Below are 19,835 nucleotides of genomic sequence, written 5' to 3' on the forward strand. Positions count from 1 at the left end.
ACTTTGCCTACTCCAACAATTACTCTATGTTAAAGAGGACCTTCCAATTAGTTGGAATACTAGAAGAAAATAATTTTTCTTGATCAACTCCATGGAACCAATTTTTGATAGCCATGGCCGAACATGGCTCCTTCTCTTTCTTTTTCTTTCTTTTTCTTCTTCTCCAAACTTCTTGAATTTTCTAAGTGTAATGGTAATGATAAATATGACTAATAAGTCATATATATATATATATACACATAATTCATCCATGTGGGCCAAGGCCCACCTCAACTTGGACGGCCACATGGCCATTCAAGAACTTTCTTGAGTTTTTGTGAAATTCCCATTTTGCCCCTAGCCTTTCACAATATTACCATGAAACACTTTGTGAATTTCCCTTTTTACCCTTAGCCTTTCTTAATATTTCCACATCAATAATTTTTCATAAACAACTTGTGTATTAAACAAGATCAAAATATAGCCTTTGTCACGACCCAACCCCGTAGGCCGTGACTAGTGCCCGATCTGGGCACTGAAACGCATTCTAGTATATGGCAGAAGCCAACAAGGCTTTATTCTAAATTTAGATAATTTCCAGAAAAATTTCGGCAGAGTTTCCTTTGTTTTACGGACTATCCCAAATACCCTGCACGCAGAAAATACCAACAAAGGCCTCACAGGGCCAACAAAGCAACATCTAGATATATGCGGACCGGCCGCCGCGACGAAGGGGATCGCCCAAACACAACACATACACATATCTGTACAGAAAGATCCCAACCCACAAACATGTCTACAGACCTCTAAATGGACCAACAGAATCATATGGCGGGACAGGGCCCCGCCGTACCCATGAACGAGAATATACACATATAGAAGTGACAGACTGTACCAAAAGATGGCTCTGAATAAAAGAGCGCTCCAAATGGCGGAAAAGATATCCTAGACAGACGGATCGGCAAACCTGTCGTCAGTACCTGCGCGGCATGAAAACGCAGCCCCCGAGGAAAGGGGGTCAGTACGAAATATGTACTGAATATGTAAAGCCTGAGTTGCAGAAACAAAATCATAACTGGTATATAATGTACAGAAAGTAAACAGAAAATACAAGGTATCAAATATATATTTTCAAAACATGCGGAGTGTGTACAGAAACATATGTCATATCAAATCCGGCCCCTGCCAAGGGACTCGGCAGACAGAACGTGGTCACCCTCCCGACGCTGGTGCCACAACACAGAAGAATCAAAATAGGGGCATAACCCCATAACACAATATGTCATATCAGATGGCCATAGTAAATCATATCAGAACAAACGTACATGGCACAACATACTCCACAAACCCATGTACGCGTATACCTGCCCCCTCACATCGAGGCACGGCGAATAATGCAGGGGATTACGCTTGACAACATATCCTGGCCCGGGCTCAGTGTGGGAATCATTGGGGCATCCACGAATAGAGTAGTGAGAAACTAAATGCAGTTAAAATATCATAAATATTTTCAGAGACTCGATGAGGCATATTAATGACAAACACATCCAATGAAGTCGGACGGGATCATAATAAAAGCATTTCGGACATCATAATAATTTACAGAAGCATAACCTTCCTGAAGTCGTTCCGAGTGTCAAAATAATTTATCAGACTTAATAGAATATTTAAAACCATATTCGTTAGGTAATAAAAAGGGTAGTCGAAACGTTTCTTTCAAAAATCGTTCGAAAAGGAGACTTTAGTACATTAAGGGCAAAACCGGGAATAGCGGGCCCACCTCGGAACAAGCAAGGCGGTGGGCTCAAATTACGCCCTTTAAGCTTATGGGGTCACCTATAAAGGTTCTACGGACATTCTATAGCTTTTCAAGGAGTTTAGAGAAAGTTTGCATAATTTCAGGAAAGCATATCAAAATGGTTCAATTCTACTGAAGGAAAAACTGAGATTTTCTCTTGCGGATTCCGATGGCCAAGAAGGTCTTTTGAGGCCCGAATCCAATCCTAAAACACTTAGACATGCCAAAAGAAGGATCGGGGTAGCTTTACATACCTTTTGAGCTTTTTAAGCCTATCCAAGCTCACTCTCCGTTTCGTCGAAAATCTGCAAATGGTCACATTTACCAATTGTAGGTTATAGATGCTACAAGTTCAATTCAACTCTTATTTGTCTACCGAAATTTCGGCAGCACTTCCCCTATACATATAGCACCCCCGAGAATTCAACTCGGCCAAATCAATCAACAACAACCCAAACAACAACATCAACATCAACAAAGAACATTAAAAACACAATTATCCTTCGACTAGTCATTTTTCTCACAAGTTGACATAACCTTCATTCTAACCCAAACTTTCAAACTAACATCATTGATTTCACATCCATTATCACTCAAGATCATCACAATATAGATTTAGAGACATTTCATATCATCTTCCTTAAGTTATACACTCGATATACATAATATACAACTTTCCGCCATAGTCATAATTTATCCAAAACTCCTAATCTTTGGCATACGTATTCATAACATGTTTCCTTCTTCCAAGTTCATCAATACTTGTCATAATTAGCAACCTAATAACTTCATTTTCATAATGTCATAAAATCGTACTAAAACGACATAAGCTTCCATATTTCATTTCGATACAAACTTTTATCATTCTAACTTCATTTACATTACAAGAATCTCAATAACACAACTAACATACTAAACAAACTTAATCCATTCCATTCCAACTTCAACATAGTACACGGCCATATGCCCTTCTATCAACATCAACTAAATTCATGCAACTTTCAATTCCTATATGCATTTCACACAACCACAACTAAGATATAACATGAATTCTATACATTGTGGCTATACAACATATACATACTCACGGCCATATAGCTATAACACACACCCACTTTGCAAACTTCCATTTCTTCACACAATCAACTCATTTCTACATACTACAACACAAACAAGACTTCATAACACAATAATAAGGGATAAATTCTTACCTTTTTACTCAATCTTCTTCACTTGAATATAAGGTCAACTTGAAGGAACAAGACCTCTTTCTTCCAAACCAACTACACCAAGTTGAGAAGGGACCTAGAATTAGTAGGATTCCAACAAGAAAATAATTTTGGAGGCAAGATTTGGAGGGGGTAATTTTTCTATACCAAACCCGAAATGGTCTCTAGTGTTGCTCTTGTTCTTGTTTTTCTTTCCTTGTCTTATTTTTCTCTTGAACCTTCTTAAGAGTTAAAGACTAATATTCACTAATTAGCACATGGGAAATATCTTAAAGGCATGGGTTTGGGCCATATCAAGAAATGGGCCTCATTGTGCTTCTTATTTTTGCAAGCCCAAATGGCTACAAATTTTATTTTTGCAATTCCCGAAACCAATTTCCGAAATTCCACGTTTTGCCCTTAGCCTTATCCCACACTTCCACGATAATATTCTTTCATACATAACTCTTATGTTCAACAAACTATCAAATTTAACCTTATATCTCAAGAATCCAATATTTATCGAATTTTTCCAAACGTGTGAAAACACGGGATATAACATCCTCCCCCCCTTTAGAACATTCGTCCTCGAATGTAAAATTAATCTTATAGGGTTGGAAAATAACTTGGGGGAGTTTCTAATTATAGACAACACATATGACATACGATTGGTATTAAAATGAAATTAAGTAGGGATTCAAGGTTACCTGTGGGCATAGGGAACAAATGAGGGTATTTCTTCTTCATTTCCTCTTCGGCCTCCCATGTCATTTCCTCCCTATTCTCGTTCCGCCACAGTACCTTAACAGAGGCTACATCCTTATTACGGAGCCTCCGTACCTGACGATCCAAAATAGATACAGGCTGCTCCTCGTACGATAGTTGCTCCGTCACTTGAATATCATCTGCAGGGAATATTCTGGAAGGGTCACCGATGCACTTACGAAGCATAGAGACGTGAAATACCGGATGTACCGCTTCCAAGTCAGATGGCAAGTCTAACTCATAGGCGACATTTCCAATTTTCCGCACGATCAGATAAGGCCCAATATAATGCGGACTAAGCTTACCCTTTCTGCCGAACCGCATTACGCCTTTCATAGGCGATACCTTCAGAAATACCCAATCACCAACCTGGAATTCCAAAGGACGACGCCGTTTGTCAGCGTATGATTTTTGTCGACTCTGGGCTGCCAATAGTCGTTCCCGAATAAGTTTCACCTTATCAACGGCCTGCTGGATCATATCTGGGCCGATTAATTCTGTCTCGCCAATATCAAACCAGCCGATAGGTGACCTGCATTTCCTACCATATAAAGCCTCGTACGGAGCCATCTGGATGCTGGAATGGTAGCTGTTATTATAAGAAAATTCAATCAATGGCAAGTGATCCTCCCAGCTACCTCTGAAATCAATAACGCAGGCCCGCAACATATCTTCAAGCGTCTGGATAGTGCGCTCGGCCTGTCCGTCACTCTGAGGATGGAAAGCTGTGCTCAGGCTCAGCTGAGTCCCTAATCCTTCCTGAAAAGATCTCCAGAAGTTCGCTGTGAACTGAGCACCTCTGTCAGTGATAATAGATATAGGAACTCCATGAAGCTTCACTATTTCTTTAATATAAAGCCTGGCATAATCCTCGGCGGAATAAGTAGTTCTGACGGGGAGAAAATGGGCTGATTTTGTCAGCCTATCAACAATAACCCAGATGGAATCATACTTTCGTGGAGTGCGAGGCAACCCTGTAATGAAGTCCATATTAATGATCTCCCACTTCCACGTCGGAATTTCCATTTCCTGCAACAGTCCACCCGGTTTCTGATGTTCAATTTTGACCTGTTGACAATTGGGACACTGGGCGACGAACTCTGCGATATCCCGTTTCATGCCATCCCACCAGTATAAGCATCGGAGATCATGGTACATCTTTGTAGACCCAGGATGGACCGAATAGCGAGCATAATGTGCCTCGCTCATAACCTGCTGCCGAAGACCTGCAATAGCAGGTACACACAACCTGCCCCTGAATAATAAAGTCCCGTCCGGAGTGAACTCGAACGGAGTCTTCCCCTTATCATAGGCCGTGTCTCTGTATCGTGCCAAAACAGGATCTTCATATTGATGCCGCTTGATATCTTCCTTAATAGATGACTCAGAAACCCCTCGGACAGAAATCCGTGTACCTCCAGAATCGGCCAGACGAACCCCAAGATTAGCCAACTGATGAATGTCACGTACTATCTCTCTCCTGTCTGGCTGTAAATCTACCAGGCTGCCCATAGATTTCCGGCTAAGCGCATCTGCAACAACATTAGCCTTGCCCGGATGATACAGAATATCCACATCATAGTCTTTCAGGAGCTCCAGCCACCTCCGCTGCCGCAAATTAAGCTCTTTCTGTCTGAAAATATACTGGAGACTCTTATGATCTGTATAGATATCAACATGAACGCCATATAAATAATGTCTCCATATCTTCAGGGCATGGATCACCGCTGCAAGCTCCAGATCGTGAGTAGGATAATTCTTTTCATGCTTTTTCAATTGCCGAGAAGCATAAGCTATAACTCTACCGTGCTGCATCAATACACAGCCCAATCCCACACCAGAAGCGTCACAATAAATAACATATCCATCGGGTCCCTCTGGAAGAGTCAGAACTGGGGCTGTAGTCAGCTTCTCTTTCAGCAACTGGAAGCTTCGTTCACAAGCATCAGTCCACTGGAACTTGGCTCCCTTCTGAGTTAGCCTTGTCAAAGGCGCTGAAATCGAAGCAAACTTTTCCACAAATCTTCTGTAATAGCCAGCTAACCCCAGGAAACTACGTACCTCTGTGGGCGTCGTGGGTCTGGGCCAATTTTTCACGGCCTCAATCTTCTGTGTATCCACCCGGACACCATCAACTGCAATAATATGCCCCAGAAATGCCACTGAAGCCAGCCAGAATTCACATTTAGAAAATTTTGCATATAATTCTTGATGCCGAAGTACCCCCAATACCGCTCTCAGATGATCTGCGTGCTCTGCCTCGGACCGAGAATAAACCAGGATATCATCGATAAATACAATTACGAACATGTCTAAGAATGGCCTGAATACCCGGTTCATTAAATCCATGAATACCGCAGGAGCATTAGTCAGCCCAAAAGACATAACTCTGAATTCATAATGCCCATATCTGGTCCGGAATGCTGTCTTACGAATATCGGCCTCCCGTACCCGTACCTGATGATAGCCAGACCGAAGATCTATCTTCGAAAAATACTTGGCACCCTGCAACTGATCAAACAAATCTTCAATTCTGGAGAGGGGGTATTTATTCTTTATGGTTACCTTATTCAGCTGTCGATAATCAATACACATACGCAACGACCCGTCTTTCTTACGCACAAATAATACCGGGGCTCCCCAAGGCGAAGTACTGGGTCTAATAAAGCCTTTTTCTAACAGATCCTTCAACTGCTCTTTCAGTTCTTTCAATTCTGCCGGTGCCATTCTGTACGGGGGAATAGATATCGGCTGAGTATCTGGAAGCAAATCAATAGTAAAATCTATCTCCCGCTCTGGAGGAAGGCCTGGAAGCTCTTCTGGGAACACATCTGGAAATTCATTAACCACGGGAACTGACTGAAGAGTCGGCGTTTCTGCTGTCAAGTCTTGTACCCTAACCAGATGATAAAAATAACCCTTTCTGATCATTTTCTTTGCCTTAAGGTATGAAATAAACTTACCTTTCGGCGATGCTGTATTACCGGCCCATTCTATAACTGGCTCCCCAGGAAACTGGAAACGAACTACCTAATTTTGGCAGTCAACATTAGCATAACAGGAGGCTAGCCAGTCCATTCCCATAATAACATCGAACTCGACCATACCTAACTCCACCAGATCTGCCTTAGTGTCACGGCCACATACAATTACGGAACAGTTTTTATATACCTGTTTTGCTACAATAAAGTCCCCAATCGGTGTGGCTACCTCAAACGGCTCTATAGGTTCAGATATTATACCAATTTTACAAGCAACCAGAGGCGAAATATATGACAAAGTCGAACCTGGATCAATCAATGCATACACAGACCGAGAGAAAACCAATAATGTACCTGTAACGACATTAGGCGATGCCTCCTGATCCTGGCGGCTGGACAGAGCATAGATGCGGTTCGAAGGACCGCTAGTACTAGAAGCTCCACCACGGCCTCTGCCGCGACCCGCTGGTGCTGAAGTACCTGGACCCGTAGGGCGCATAGCCACTGATGAAGATGAAGACCTGGCGGCTGATCCGGTAGGCTGCGCTGCACCACCCGAACTACCCTTATACGGGCAATCTCTCACAGAATGGCCCTGACGGCCACAAGAAAAACATGCACCGGTGGCTCTGTAGCACTCCCCAGGATGGTATCTGCCACAATAAGAACACTGAGGCCTAGGTGGCCTCGTCTGACCAGAACCCCTGTCTGTCCGCGAACCTGAAGCCCTGGAGCTCTGACCTGCTCCTGAATAACCTGGGCTATCAAATCTGCGACCTGTAGGCTGTGGAGGTGCGCTCTGAGCCGGCTGGGACAGATGTCTGCTAGGCTGCTGCGGCTGCTGAGGCTGCCTGCCCCGAGAATCTCCAGAATACCCAGATGATCTGGCCCTCTTGGGCTGTCTCCGATCCTGGCTCCTATCAGGCTGACGCTCCCTATGCCGGTCCTCCATGCCCTGGGCGTGGGCCTGAATCCGGGCAATATCCATGCCGGGCTGAGCAGCCAATACTAAACAGCTGTCGACAAAATAACGGTCCAGCCCCATAATATACCTGTGCATCCTGTCAGCCATAGTAGCTACCACAGCAGGTGCGTATCGGGCCAATGAGTCGAACTCCATACTGTACTCTCGAACACTGCGACCCCTCTGTCTCAGCAATAAGAATCTGTCAGCCTTGGCTCGCCGTAGCTCCGGAGGCAGAAAGTGGCTAAGAAAAGCCTCAGAAAAATCATCCCAAACTGCTGGGGGAGCGTCGTCGCCTCTGGATAACTCCCATGACTCGTACCAATTTGCCGCTATATCATACAACCGGTAAGAAGCCAATGTGACTGACTCTGTCGCGGAAGCATTAATAAACTGTAAGGTGCGCCGCATCTTCCTGATGAACTCCTCGGGATCCTCCTCGGGCTTTGTCCCGAAGAACTCTGGAGGGCCACAAGTCAAGAACTCACGGGCTCTAGAACTGTCACGCCTGTAAGCCCGGTCACCTCCCAGTCCGTGCCCCTGAACCTGTCCTGCCACAAGTCTAGTCAATAGGTGGACTGCCTCTCTCATAGTCTGATCCTCAGTCCCTGGCCGTGGAGCTGGAGGCTCAGGTACTGGAATATCGGGAGCTGGCGGTGGAGCCGCCCCTCGACCTGCAGCTGCTGCTGCTCCAATCTCCTATACATGTGGCGGTGTGGAAGAGCCCTCTGCCGGGGGCAAAACATCAGGAGCAATATGAGCATGGGCCCTGGTAACCCTCTGGGCCCGACTAGTCTCTCCCGTAGCCGTTGCCTTGGCCTTTTGGGCCGCTGTCGCCTTTTTTGGAGGCATAACTGCAAATGTAACAATTTGTTAGGGAGGAATCATCCTGATAACACAGTTCTATCGCACGATTTAAGACAGAAAGAAGGGTAGTATCCTAAATTCCATGTAGCCTCCCATCTATAGGTGTGGTGCACAACACACCGATAAACAAGACTCTACTAGACACGGTCTGTAGACATTCCGAGGACGAACCGCTCTGATACCACTTTTGTCACGACCCAACCCCGTAGGCCGTGACTAGTGCCCGATCTGGGCACTGAAACGCATTCTAGTATATGGCAGAAGCCAACAAGGCTTTATTCTAAATTTAGATAATTTCCAGAAAAATTTCGGCAGAGTTTCCTTTGTTTTACGGACTATCCCAAATACCCTGCACGCAGAAAATACCAACAAAGGCCTCACAGGGCCAACAAAGCAACATCTAGATATATGCGGACCGGCCGCCGCGACGAAGGGGATCGCCCAAACACAACACATACACATATCTGTACAGAAAGATCCCAACCCACAAACATGTCTACAGACCTCTAAATGGACCAACAGAATCATATGGCGGGACAGGGCCCCGCCGTACCCATGAACGAGAATATACACATATAGAAGTGACAGACTGTACCAAAAGATGGCTCTGAATAAAAGAACGCTCCAAATGGCGGAAAAGATATCCTAGACAGACGGATCGGCAAACCTGTCGTCAGTACCTGCGCGGCATGAAAACGCAGCCCCCGAGGAAAGGGGGTCAGTACGAAATATGTACTGAATATGTAAAGCCTGAGTTGCAGAAACAAAATCATAACTGGTATATAATGTACAGAAAGTAAACAGAAAATACAAGGTATCAAATATATATTTTCAAAACATGCGGAGTGTGTACAGAAACATATGTCATATCAAATCCGGCCCCTGCCAAGGGACTCGGCAGACAGAACGTGGTCACCCTCCCGACGCTGGTGCCACAACACAGAAGAATCAAAATAGGGGCATAACCCCATAACACAATATGTCATATCAGATGGCCATAGTAAATCATATCAGAACAAACGTACATGGCACAACATACTCCACAAACCCATGTACGCGTATACCTGCCCCCTCACATCGAGGCACGGCGAATAATGCAGGGGATTACGCTTGACAACATATCCTGGCCCGGGCTCAGTGTGGGAATCATTGGGGCATCCACGAATAGAGTAGTGAGAAACTAAATGCAGTTAAAATATCATAAATATTTTCAGAGACTCGATGAGGCATATTAATGACAAACACATCCAATGAAGTCGGACGGGATCATAATAAAAGCATTTCGGACATCATAATAATTTACAGAAGCATAACCTTCCTGAAGTCGTTCCGAGTGTCAAAATAATTTATCAGACTTAATAGAATATTTAAAACCATATTCGTTAGGTAATAAAAAGGGTAGTCGAAACGTTTCTTTCAAAAATCGTTCGAAAAGGAGACTTTAGTACATTAAGGGCAAAACCGGGAATAGCGGGCCCACCTCGGAACAAGCAAGGCGGTGGGCTCAAATTACGCCATTTAAGCTTATGGGGTCACCTATAAAGGTTCTACGGACATTCTATAGCTTTTCAAGGAGTTTAGAGAAAGTTTGCATAATTTCAGGAAAGCATATCAAAATGGTTCAATTCTACTGAAGGAAAAACTGAGATTTTCTCTTGCGGATTCCGATGGCCAAGAAGGTCTTTTGAGGCCCGAATCCAATCCTAAAACACTTAGACATGCCAAAAGAAGGATCGGGGTAGCTTTACATACCTTTTGAGCTTTTTAAGCCTATCCAAGCTCACTCTCCGTTTCGTCGAAAATCTGCAAATGGTCACATTTACCAATTGTAGGTTATAGATGCTACAAGTTCAATTCAACTCTTATTTGTCTACCGAAATTTCGGCAGCACTTCCCCTATACATATAGCACCCCCGAGAATTCAACTCGGCCAAATCAATCAACAACAACCCAAACAACAACATCAACATCAACAAAGAACATTAAAAACACAATTATCCTTCAACTAGTCATTTTTCTCACAAGTTGACATAACCTTCATTCTAACCCAAACTTTCAAACTAACATCATTGATTTCACATCCATTATCACTCAAGATCATCACAATATAGATTTAGAGACATTTCATATCATCTTCCTTAAGTTATACACTCGATATACATAATATACAACTTTCCGCCATAGTCATAATTTATCCAAAACTCCTAATCTTTGGCATACGTATTCATAACATGTTTCCTTCTTCCAAGTTCATCAATACTTGTCATAATTAGCAACCTAATAACTTCATTTTCATAATGTCATAAAATCGTACTAAAACGACATAAGCTTCCATATTTCATTTCGATACAAACTTTTATCATTCTAACTTCATTTACATTACAAGAATCTCAATAACACAACTAACATACTAAACAAACTTAATCCATTCCATTCCAACTTCAACATAGTACACGGCCATATGCCCTTCTATCAACATCAACTAAATTCATGCAACTTTCAATTCCTATATGCATTTCACACAACCACAACTAAGATATAACATGAATTCTATACATTGTGGCTATACAACATATACATACTCACGGCCATATAGCTATAACACACACCCACTTTGCAAACTTCCATTTCTTCACACAATCAACTCATTTCTACATACTACAACACAAACAAGACTTCATAACACAATAATAAGGGATAAATTCTTACCTTTTTACTCAATCTTCTTCACTTGAATATAAGGTCAACTTGAAGGAACAAGACCTCTTTCTTCCAAACCAACTACACCAAGTTGAGAAGGGACCTAGAATTAGTAGGATTCCAACAAGAAAATAATTTTGGAGGCAAGATTTGGAGGGGGTAATTTTTCTATACCAAACCCGAAATGGTCTCTAGTGTTGCTCTTGTTCTTGTTTTTCTTTCCTTGTCTTATTTTTCTCTTGAACCTTCTTAAGAGTTAAAGACTAATATTCACTAATTAGCACATGGGAAATATCTTAAAGGCATGGGTTTGGGCCATATCAAGAAATGGGCCTCATTGTGCTTCTTATTTTTGCAAGCCCAAATGGCTACAAATTTTATTTTTGCAATTCCCGAAACCAATTTCCGAAATTCCACGTTTTGCCCTTAGCCTTATCCCACACTTCCACGATAATATTCTTTCATACATAACTCTTATGTTCAACAAACTATCAAATTTAACCTTATATCTCAAGAATCCAATATTTATCGAATTTTTCCAAACGTGTGAAAACACGGGATATAACAGCCTTTCCCTTAACTTCTCGCAATTATCTTGAATTATCCAAACGTACAAAATACGGGCTATAACATCCTCCCCCCCTTTAGAACATTCGTCCTCGAATGTTCGACTGATATTATGGGTTGTTGTAATACTTCGGGAGGGTCCCTTTTATAGTTGTCCTTTTCTTCATGCCCATTCCTTATCTTTCACCCTATTTTCTTTATAATCGAACTCCTCGGTCTTTACATGAGTCCTCATTCTGTGTCATGGGTTTTTCTAATTTACTGCGCCAACTTATTATCCTTGTCCTTCCCAGGTCATTTCTTTTCTGTTATTGTTTCTTCACCATATCTTAATAGAAGCCATGTCTTTGGAACGCAATCTTCAATTGACGATCTAATATGGCCATAGGCTGTTCCTTGCTCTCATTTTTCTACAGTATTGCAGCCTCGCTTACCGTGCTATAAATATTCATCCAAAAATGTATGTACGTAATGTTTCTTCGCCATTTATTATCCTTCGCAGCCCAGTTACACTTATGGTAACTTATGATCCAAGTTCACTTAGCTTCTTAGTTCGCAACATCTTTGAGTTCTTACTACAACTTTTTCTTTATTTCCTTCTCTCACATTTCTCGACACAAGTATACTTGTCTTTTATTTCTTTGTATTGGCGCTCGTTTCGTCCATCGTTATTCCTTGTTGGCTCTCCGGTGTGGATTCCTTACGAATATGATTGGGCATTGCTTCACATCGATGATTCATATAATTTCGTAGCGTATATTCTCATGTTCCGTATAATTAATGGTCCCTGAACTATTTTCTAGTATCCGGTGACTTCTTTTATTTCATTCATAGGCACTGCGTTCTTTCTTTCTTTCAAAAATTTCAGACTACCGATTGTTGATACTTTCGTTTAACAGTCGTTGTCATCCGAAATATCCTTTGAGTCTTATCATTCTCTCCATTATCCTTTGTGAACTTAGCTTGTAGCCTTTTCCTGCTCTTTTTATTACTCTTTAAAACATATCGCTGCGTACTTAGGTACGGCGCAAATTTTCCCAATATGAGGGATTCAAATCATGGTTTAAACATATCATAATTCATGTTGGCATGAGGCATTCTCTTAAGGTTTCTTCCATTCTTTCCCTTCATGTCGGCCTCATGGTACCCTCATCGTCAATTCGTTTCTACTTCTTTCATGTATTCTCCTGATATGCCGATATGTTTTGAACTCTGGACCCGAGCTAATAAATTTTCCTCCTCTAGAGCCTGAAAGTGTTGCGATTCCTTTAGAGTCTGATATAATATATTCTCCCCCCTTTTTAAGGGGCTCCTTATATGCCAACAGTCCTTTTGTGAAGTCTTCGTTTATACCTTACTCCTCATCTTTCTTTCCAACTCTGTGCATAATATATCGAAAACGTCTTATCATAAGTTTTCCTTTCATTTTCTGTCGATATCATCATTCTTGTAAACATTTCCATTTCTTTCCATCCACTATTAGTCCTTTCACTCATTTAGCTCACTTACTCGTAATTCCTCTTAACTACGCGTTTGCGTTGCAGCTGTGCATCCATATTTTTTTAGCGTCCCGCTACTTTTGCTCGTAGCACAGAATCCTTACAGTTTACACTCCTTCCAACACGCAGATCCATTCTATTCTTAAGTCATCCTTTCAGGAAAGCTCTTTCATGTCCGAGGCAATCACGTTAATATGGCTGCACATTTATCCCTTAATATACCTTTCAAGGGCCGAAACCTCCTATCATCGTCACAAGGCTTAATCATTCTTTCTCTTACTTCACGTTCCTTGTCGCAGTCACTATTCCTTCAGCCCCACTTATTAGAATCGGTTCTCGAACCCCACGCATTCCTCTTTTGTTCCATATTACCACACTTCATCCCTTTCACATGCCTACCTTCGAATTTCTACCCAAATAGTGACGTGCTTTGCCGGTAGTTTCTCTCTCGGGGGTTTCACTCACCGAGGTTTCTTACCTCTCACCTCTTTCCGACATTTTGATCTCCTTGCCATCCATTTACTCACTTTCTTTCTTTTCCAAATATCGTCGTATTATAATTTTCCAATCTTAACCTGTAGTGAAAATATCATCAGCTTACCTTGTGACACTAGTACCATTTATTTTTGCTGTCACTTGAACTTCGGTAGCCTTACTCGATTGATGCCTTCCATACCGTAGCACCGGTTGCAGGGACACACACCACATGCCCGTCAATACAATCACATATGAGATATCATACGCATTCATATACATATAGTTACTGCCAACTTGCCCACAAAATACTTCCAAATGCTATTCAAGCCTATCCTAATTCCAGAGCTGTGATGCACTTTCTGTCTCTCCACCAGTCTAGTCTGCCTCATCCTACGCGTCCTCTTATGGTCTCCAACCATCCCATACACTCTAGTGTCCCTTAGGCTACTCTAACTTCTCATTTGTCTCTTATGTCTAAATCTATAGGATTTCTTGCACACTTCCCAGAGGGTCACCCATCCTAAGATTTCTCTCACCTTAGCACGCTTAACCTTGAAACTCCGATGAAACTCGATGCATTAGTGCTGGTATAATCGCGTCCACTTCATCGCATGACCTTCATTACATGATCTGGAGCAAGTCGAAGTCTTACAGATTCCGAGACATCCTCGTAACACGTCTTTCTCCTTTACAATTACTATTTTACCCTTTTCAATCCTCAATATTCACCTTTCCATGCTCCGTCCTGTTAGGTGTACCTAACTAAGTGACCTGGTTTTGAACAATTCTGGCAGAATCTCCTTTACAATTCTTACTATTCAAAACCTGTACGCAGCAAATATCGACTATACCTCACAGAACATACAGTTATATGACACATTCCAGCCATCCAGAGCTTCCAGTTTCAGGTAACAGAAAAAATGTATCAAAGCTTACCTCTATGACCTTCCATATCATCGCTCGCCTTCTTCCGTCGTATGTAAGGCTTATATAAGGAATTCTCATTTTCCTATAACTTGGCTCTATTGCACGATCTAAGACAGAAAGAAGGTCAACAACTCCTAGATGCCCTGCAGCCTCCTGTTTATAAATTTGGCCGGCTTCACACCCATAAACAGGACTCTACTGGACACGACTTTGCAGACAACCCCTAGGACGACCTGCTCTGATACCACTTTGTCACACCCTAATCTCCCTAGGGTGTGATGGACACCCGACCCTTATTTAGGGCCGAGCGAACCCTCTGACCCTTAGTACACACATAATCTTTTTGGACCTTTAAATCAAATAAGGATGAAATACATAGTACAGCTTTCAGAAACATCCTTTTTATCATTCTCAAATCAAACAAAATCTGTAATCATATGGAATCTATAACATAATATATAACGACACATCGGCCGGTGGAGCCGCTTACAAGACTGACATCCTATACCCACGACTCTGTCTGCAAAGTCTCTAACTTTGAACAAGACATCATAGCATAATAATCTGACCCGGCAACACTCCAGGGGCAAATGGAGCTTGCCAACTCCGCTGGAACATCTTCTACAATGGCTTTTACTCGTCTGGGTGTACCTGCGTGGCATGAAACGCAGCCCCCGAAGAAAGGGGGTCAGTACGGAATATGTACTGAGCATGTAAGGCATGGAATACAGAAAAGAGGATCATAACAGAAACAAAGATTTACCAGAATCAAGTATGACTTTTTAAAAACATCAAAGCACTTGCCTTTTGAAATGAAAATCATGTATGTCATCATCATAAACCATATATCATATAACGTTCCCCGGCCCTCTAGTGAGGGACGCGGTGAGTAAATTCATGCATGGCATCACCATATATCATGTATGCATATAACGTGCCCCGGCCCTCTAATGAGGGACGCGGTGAATAAAATCATATATGTCAATGTCATGTATCATGTATGCGTGTAACGTGCCCCGGCCCTCTATTGCGGGACGCGGTGAATAGAGTCATCATATGCCATCCTGGCCACCACCCCGTCATCATATCATCATGTCATCATATCATACATAACGTGCCCCGGCCCGCAAGTGAGAGGGACGTGGTGAACAATGCAGTGGAGTACGCACGAGAACATACCCTGGCCCGGGACGCAGTGGAGGATACATTAAGGCATGCACGAGCAGAGTCGTGAGAAACTATATGCATATAAAAAAAAATTCAAGACTCGATGGATAAGTACATAGATCGATACTTGAGGTTCATAAACACGTTTCAAGTCAATCCGAGTTAGTATACGAAAGTTAGGAACATTTTACTACAGAAACCTCTTTGAATATTTCAGAAGCTGTTTTTGGAAAATTAAAACAATAGTCATATCAAATGCCTCTCGAATATCGTTATGGATCAAATCAAAATAGTACTTCGGAACCATACACACATATCAAGACATAGCAAAGCAGTTTTCGGAAGTCAAGAACATTAGCCATCCTAGTGGCTCTAAGAATAGGAGTGTCTTTGAAATGATACATATACTTTGTCTATCTGTTTCACAAAGATCATGCCAAAAGAAAGAAAGGGTAAGCCTCACATACCTGTCTCACGTCCTATTAGCTAAGCTTAATTGTCCAAGCTCGCTATCTACATTCAAGAAGATTTTCACAATCATTAAACTCATCATCACATACTTATCTTAGTCTTTCAAACAAATTCATTTATAATCTGCCGAAATTTCGGTAGCATCTCCCCTGTAAATACACCATCCCCGAGAATCTAACTCGGCCAATTTATCAACAACAATCCGAGAATTCAACTCGGCCAAATTATCAACAACAATACCAACGATCATACTAACAACTTCAACAATCAATCCAAAATATATTCTAACATTAACAACCCTTGTCACACAATTCAACGACATTTCATTTATATTCAATTTAATCACATATAGTCAAGCTAACACCAATGATCTCACATTCAAGTGTTAATCCGAAATCATTCTAACATGGTTCAAGAACACTTCAAACAATTTACATAATATTCAAAACAACCCAACCAACATACCACTTCACCCGAAACCTTCCGAATTCAACAAGAACAATAACAACACATTTCCTTTCCTTCCAAATTCATAAACTACACCAACAATCTATACATTAACAACTTCATTCTCATAATTATGAGAAACCATACTAATGTCAAATTAACTTCTTCAACAATCCCGCAACAATTACAACTTCATTTCAAACCACCAAACCTTCATTTTCATCATGGAATCTACAACTACAACAATCAAAATACTAAATAAAATCAATTCATCTTATCTTACCAACACACTCTATATTCGGCCACAACCACCATTCATATTTCATGAATTTCATCAATTTCTACACACTACAACATGCATACATCATCCATAACACATGTAAAAGAAGATTGAACACATCCCTTTCTCCACACATCTTCTTCCTCGGCTAGAGTCCACAACTCGCACAACGATTACTTTGCTTACTCCAACAATTACTCCATGTTAAAGAGGACCTTCCAATTAGTTGAAATACTAGAAGAAAATAATTTTTCTTGATCAACTCCATGGAACCAATTTTTGATAGCTGTGGCCGAACATGGCTCCTTCTCTTTCTTTTTATTCTTCTCCAAACTTGAATTTTCTAAGTGTAATGGTAATGGTAAATATGACTAATAAGTCATATATATATATACACATAATTCATCCATGTGGGCCAAGGCCCACCTCAACTTGGACGGCCATATGGCCATTCAAGAACTTTCTTGAGTTTTTGTGAAATTCCCATTTTGCCCCTAGCCTTTCACAATATTACCATGAACCACTTTGTGAATTTTCCTTTTTACCCTTAGCCTTTCTTAATATTTCCACATCAATAATTTTTCATAAACAACTTGTGTATTAAACAAGATCAAAATATAGCCTTGCCCTTAACTTCTCGCAATTATCTTGAATTATCCGAACGTACAAAATACGGGCTATAAAATTGATAATACCCCGTTGTTGTACCATAAAACTGCCACATCCCGGAGTCTATAAGATGCCAACTCCACGGATTCAGTTTCGGAGGCATGGACAATCTTCAATGTCCTCAACACCTCATCTATGAAACCTTGCGGGTCTTCATCCGGTTTTGACCCAAAGAACTCCGGATGATTTAGACTCATAAAATCACGGGCTTTGGTACTTGCTGCCCGATCACTTGAACTCACATTTTGTCGTTTGCCTGCGCGGCGACCAATTGTGTCAATAAATGGATGACCTCGGTCATTTGTAGACCCGAAGTAACCGGTGGAGGAATTGGAGCTGGAGCTCCCCCTAGCTCTTCCACATTAGGCGGGGTAGAAGAAGTATTAGACAAGGCCTCATTATGTGATTAGCCTTCTTCTATATTCATCGGAGGCTCTCTTTCTACCCGCTTCTTTGTCGTGGCCTTCCCCTTCTGGGCGGCTGTAGCTTTTCCCTTTGGCGGCATTCTGAAATCACGATACACTATTAGGGAGGATAAAATCTTATACACGACTCTATCGCACGATTTAATAAGAAAAACGATGGTCATTTTTCCTAAATGCCCTGTAGCCTCTTGTTTATTGATGTAGTACGCAACACACCATAAAGAAAACTCTACTAGAAACGGCTCGTACACATTTCCTAGGATTGAACCGCTCTGATACCACTTTTGTCACGACCCAACTAGGGGCCGCGACGGGTACCTGGGGCTAGCCACCGAGCACCACTTGTTCCACTACTCATACTACTCATTTAATGCTCTTTTATCAATTTATATTCAAATCGTAGGAAAATCATATTTCATATAAGAACATAAATACTCATATATATATATATATATATATATATATATATATATATATATATATACATATGCCTCTCGGCCATCAAAATAATATATATATATGCATAACAACCTCTCGTGAGACCATCTGACCCACACTGCGTATCTACGAGCCTCTACTGGAGTGATAAACATAAGGACGGGACAAGACCCTGTCATGTCCAAAAATACATATACATGACTATATACACAAAATAATAATCAAGCACCTCTGGAACAAATGAGTGCTTTCAATCGATTGACAACTACTACGAATCTGGGTCGAGCTCTCCTCCCTGTCTACCTATGGGCATGAACACAGCGTCCAAAGAAAATGGACGTCAGTACGAACATTGTACTGAGTATGAGAGGCATAAACAAAGAAATAAAACAATGAGGTAAAAGAAGTAGCAACATGGAATAACTGTATCTGACTGTCAAGTGTAAAAGAAATAGTGCATGCTGGCTTACTCATAATCATCATCATGTCATGTATGCATAAGTACATATATAAGCTACCCGCCCATATAGGTACAGTTTGATAATGTATAAGCTGCCCGTCCGTATCAGATCGGTGTAATAATCATAACATTGACCTGCATCCAGGCCTCCCGCGTCCGGGGTATCATCTCATGCCGCCCACTAGTGGTGTCTGCCTATGCCATTTGGCCATGGTGTTTCGTATAGCTGCTCGCCTTGGCGGTGACTGCCCGGCCAAATAGGCGCGGTGTTATATCATCATCATACATGCTCATCATAATATGCTTATCGTAACATACTTATCATAATACATGCATAAGGCTTATGAACAACTTTACTTTATCGGGGTGGCGTAAGGTCATGATCCCCCGATTTCATTATTGAGTAATCATTGACATTCTGCCTCACCTTGAAGGAATTAGCACATAAGGTGAGTGTAAGCAATAAATAACATCATTAACAATGTAGAATCATCATATCATGTCTCTTATCTTATATAGCTATTTATATACATAGGCTTTTAGCTTTCTGGAATATAGGAACTCATGAAGAGGAAGGAAAATCATGCTAGAAGATTCATGCCATTATAAAGAAAGGACTAGCCTCATATACCTTTGACGTTTAACTAAGCTATTGCTTGCTTGTTCTCCTTCGATATCACGTTTCTACCTTCAAGAGAGAATTCGCACTATCGTTAGTAGATTCGACTATAAGAACGCGTGACTAT

Source organism: Lycium barbarum, chromosome 5 (assembly GCF_019175385.1).
Source record: "Lycium barbarum isolate Lr01 chromosome 5, ASM1917538v2, whole genome shotgun sequence".
Lineage (NCBI taxonomy): Eukaryota > Viridiplantae > Streptophyta > Magnoliopsida > Solanales > Solanaceae > Lycium > Lycium barbarum.